General features: G+C 36.7%; 1 pseudogene; it reads left to right on the forward strand.

Annotated features, from left to right (window-relative positions):
- The first annotated feature begins 3,214 nt into the window (after positions 1 to 3,214).
- LOC102826285 lies at positions 3,215 to 4,442 on the forward strand (annotated as a pseudogene).
- Positions 4,443 to 5,009: the final 567 nt, after the last annotated feature.

Below are 5,009 nucleotides of genomic sequence, written 5' to 3' on the forward strand. Positions count from 1 at the left end.
CGTCGAGTCGGTTCCGACCCATAGCGACCCTGTACAGGGTTTCCGAGGGTGTAAATCCTTACGGGAGTAGAAAGCCTCATCTTTCTCCCGCGGAGCAGCCGGTAGATGAGAGTAAAAATGCAAGTTAAAATATAGAACTTTGCTTAAAAGTTGATTTGACATTCTTGAAACGATTAGAGAAGAACTGAGAAGAGTTACGGGAAATAAACCCGATGTTATCAGGATAATTAGGGGATGCAAAGGAACAGGATATGATAAGAATCAAAGGAGTGTTCTGATGTTTCCTTTTGTTGTAACCTGAATGTTTGTTGCACACAAAGAATGTAATACTTAGTTAAATTGCAATTGATTGTACTTGATTATAGAGAAATCCTACTAGTATATAAGAAGCAAAAAACTTTTGAGTAAGGAGAAGTCATCTGCCTAAATAAAGGGAAGTCATCATCATCTGCCTAAGACTCACAACTGACTCTGTGTGTTTGTGTGTTTTTCACCAACTCCGTACCCGCCTCCGAGCTCTCAAGGCTGGTCCCGGGAAGTGAAAGTGTAGCAGGATCAATGAATTTAATGACCCAGAGCATTAGAATAAGTGTTGGAGTCACAGTACCAGAATGATTAATTTAGAAATAAGTAAGACACCAACAGATAGTGGAGCGTTTGGAATTGTAATTTAGATGGTTTGTATTCTGGAATATGACAAGGTCATGTGAAACCTTGTCAAGGTCTTGGATATGAAAGGAGTCCTGGTGTGCCACTGTGGGTTAATGCTCTGGACTGCAAAATACATTTGAACCTTGATGTCCGTGGTCCAAACTCATCAGTCACTCCTTGAAAACCCTATACAGGGTCTCTATGGGTTCTGAACTGATTCGACAGCACCTCACAACAGGATATGCAATGGCAAAAAGTGATTGAGGAGACATGGAAACAGGTTATTACAAAAGAAAAGGCCAAGATATAGTACAGTATATTGGCAAAAACTCTCCCTGAAAGTTAAAATAATAAAAAATTAACATAGGATAGGGCTGGAAAGTATTTCTAAGGGGTAAATATATATTGAAATTGCCCAACACAAAAGTATATAGTATTCACTCAATATCTATTCTGAAAAAAATATAATTTTAATGAATTTCATAATTCTTATATATACCAACATAGTGGTGAATGACTGGTGTTGGAGATATTTGCATTTGAATAAAGCTTCTTAAAGGAAGTATTTTAGTTGAGTCAAAGAATAGGTGATATGTCATTTCTGATGAAATAATATGACTAAAGACCAAAAAAAAAAAAAACAACAACAAAAAAAAAACACATGGATAGAGTCATCCATTTGGATTTTACATGGCTTACGTTATGTAAATTATTTACTGAGAAATAACAAAAGAAGAGTATGGTGTTCCCATAATGTGTAGAAAATAGAGACTAGTTGTACCATATAGTAGTAATTAGGGAAACATAGAAAAATATATAGTCACAGTAACGCTTCAGGACTATTAATCCATTTGAATGACAGAAAGTACCAAATACACTTCACTTATATAAGTAATTTGCATCATTTTCAATATATTCTCTATTTATCATCTGCACAGGTTGTACTATAGTACACATATTAATGTTTTTTTAACTACTCCTGTCTTAGCATTGTCAAATCTGGTGATTTTAGGTTAGAGGAAACGGGTATATCTCTGAAATATTTCTCCACAGTTTCTAAGACATGTATAATTCACAAAAAAAAATTATCTCCTTCCTAATTCCAGAATGCAAAGCTGTTTGAACTGCAAGGTCAGCAGTTCAAGCTAACCAGTTGCTCCTTGGAAACCCTATACAGAGTCGCTAGGGGTCTGAACCAACTTAACAGCACTTAAAGCAACAATAACAAAAATGTATTGAATATTCTATATTTGAAAAGCAAAATTATACCTTTAAATATTTGTATTTGTCTGACTACTATAAAATTTGGTTTTTCAGGGGAGCTTTTTTTTCCCTAACAGTTATTGGCCTTATTTTTGGGGAGTCCCTCGGAAGTGCAAACAGTTAATACATGCATGACTACTAACAGAAAGTGTAAGGCCCTAACTGATTTTGCCTAGCTACTTGACCAAACTTTAGTCAGGCTTCAAAAAGTATTTTAAATAGACTAGGCCTCAGTTTTTAGTTCCCTCCAGAAACAAGGTCAATCAGTTAGCCCTCAATGTTAAAATAATCCTTGAGAAACTCATAATGGTCAGACTGACCCAGACGAATGAGAATATCCTAAACACTAAACACTTGCAATTGCCAAAACCCATATGCTTATAGATTAAAAAGGTTGCTTCATGCCATGACCAATTAAACTGTAACATCTCATATTTTGCCAAATGTCAACCAATCAGAAACTGTATCTATGGTACTGTGCAATTATGCCCCCTGAAACCCTATAAAAACTTGTGTGTATAGTGAGTCGGGGTCGCCCTCAGCTCCTGTTTTCAGGAGTCTATGTGAGGGTGCACCCCAGCGCGTTGGCAAATGTCACCTTTGTCTCCTGGTTTTAGGAGTCTGTGAAGGTGGACCCCAGCGCGTTGGTAAATAAACCTCTTACTTTAGCATGGAACTGAGTCCTGATGATCTTTTTGGGGTCTCCTACTTGATTAGGCCACTAGGGGGCCTAACAAAAGATTGAACATTTGAGTCCATATAAAAACAATCTTCTTTTTAAAAAATTCAGCTTCTGAAGTCCCTATAAATCATTGTTCTACCTTTACATACTTGGTTGATATAAGTGGCAATCCACTCAACCTTTTTGTGTGTTTGCCTGTGTGTACTTTATTTTCTTTATTCATATTTTCCTATTTTTCTTTCTTGTTTTTCTGTTGGATACTTTGCATTGTTCACACTTTTTGTCAAGTTTTTGTGTTAACTCTTGGACTCATTTAGTTTTAAAGTATTTTTTTTGAGGTCATATTTAGCTTTTATTTTTGCATTTATTGCTTATGCTTCCTGTTAATCAAAAGTAATTCATTGTTGCTTGCAGTGGGGCGGGTGGGAGGCCCGGGTGTCTCTGCTCCGAGCGGGGCTCTAAAACCTCTTGGGTGGGCGCAGGGCAGCTCAGGTAACCTGGCCCCAGATGTCCCTGACCTCCCTCACCTCGCCCCCTGACCATCGCTCCTCGACAGGTGAGGACCACCCTAGAGATTAAAATTAAAGAGTCATAAACCAGATTCAACAGTTTCTCAACATGGAGAACCAGGCCCAAAATACAATGGAGCGTCTCCTTGTGAGGCTGAGCTTCAGGAATTAATAGAATAAATTGACATCATGTTTAAGGAACAAAAAATTTTACTGGGAAAGGAAGATGCGGGTTTTAGAGATGCGATTAGATATTCGGGATCAAGAGTTGGCAAATGCACAAACTTGTTTGGATCAGAAAGGTCAAGAGGTGGGGTTACTTCTCCAGAAATTGGACAGTTTCGAAAAATGCAACTTGGCGTGACTCAGAATTATGAAGGACAACTTCAAACACTAAAAGCTCAATTTTACAAACTGAGAAATAGCCTTGAGAAACTGAGATTACACCCGATGAAACAAAACAAAGTTCGACGAAAAGAATTACCAAACTCCAAAGAAGAAATTCCATTTGAACTAAATAATTTGAGTGAGAAACTAGAGAAACAGGCACAAAGTTACCAAATTCAATTTAATAGTAAAAACAGTGCATAGAAGACAACAGCTCTGAAGTTCCTCACCTAATTTGTGAACCAGATCCTAGTTGTGAAACCAATGAAAGAGATGAGTTCATTATTGAAAAATTAAAATAAGCTGTGAGTAAAATCGCATTAAGGAGAAATAAGCTACAAGATGAAAATCAGAAGCTCTTACAGGAACTGAAAATGTATCAACGACAGTGCCAGGCCATTGAAGCAGGACTCTGAGAAGTGAAAAGTGAATTACAGTTATGGATGATCTCTTGAGAATTATAGAAATGGAACGATTGCAGTTGCCCAGAGAATTATTAAAAGTGGGGGAAATTCAAAACGATCAAGAAAACAAAAAAGATTTGAGTCATCTTATTCATCTTGTATTCAAAAAACAGAAAGAAAAAGGAAAAAACTATTTTCAGTAGCTCCAGATCAACTAGATCATGAAAAGGAATTGAACAAGTTATAAAGTCAGCTCTATCAGGAGGAAGAGTACCATAGCTCTGAGCAGGAACAAATGAGGAATGAAATCTCTGCCCTAAGTAGAGATTCATCAGAAGGAGATCACTATAGTTACTATCATGAAGAAAGCTGCCCTTCCGGAAAAACAGTTAAAAACAGAGTTAGAAAGAAAAGAAAAAATACTAGCAAAACAACAGGTCTCCGATATGAAATATAAAGCTGTCAGAACTGAAAACATATCTGAAAGGAATGATGGGAGATTTAACCCTGGACGATACATGGTTATATGCTGAAATCATTAAGTAAATTGAACAAAGAGATTATTTAGTTCTTCAAGATTTACCCAGAAGCCATTTACTGTCTACATGTTGCAGGATCTAGGGTGGCAAATGATCTTGCACGTCAGTTGAATTAACTTTTCTCCTCTGGTTACAATATGTGAATTTCTGGTTTTAGCCCTTCTGGGTTTTTTTTATTGGATTGGGCTCAATTCTAATTAATTCCCCAAACATGTCAAGTATGCTTTTTACCTTTTGCCCTTGTGTTTCTTCAGAAATCCTACCTGGCCCCATTCAAGTGTCACCCATTCATCTCATAAAGCTTTCCCTGAAATTCCAGTCAAAACGAACTATGGGCCATGATACTGTTTCAAAAATTAAAAATAAAACTAAGAAAAAGGACAAAAGCAAAACAGTTGTAGTCAACTCTACCCCAACTCCTGGCTACCCAATGTGTCAGAGTAGAAATGTGCTCTACAGAGTTTCCATGGCTGAGTTTTTGGAAATAGGTCATCAGTGTGGTATTATTAATAAATAGAAATAATTACTCATGAATAACACATACTTTTTAATAAATTGAATTATAGTTTTAAAA

Source organism: Chrysochloris asiatica, unplaced genomic scaffold (genome assembly GCF_000296735.1).
Source record: "Chrysochloris asiatica unplaced genomic scaffold, ChrAsi1.0 scaffold00153, whole genome shotgun sequence".
In the NCBI taxonomy this organism is placed as follows: Eukaryota; Metazoa; Chordata; class Mammalia; order Afrosoricida; family Chrysochloridae; genus Chrysochloris; species Chrysochloris asiatica.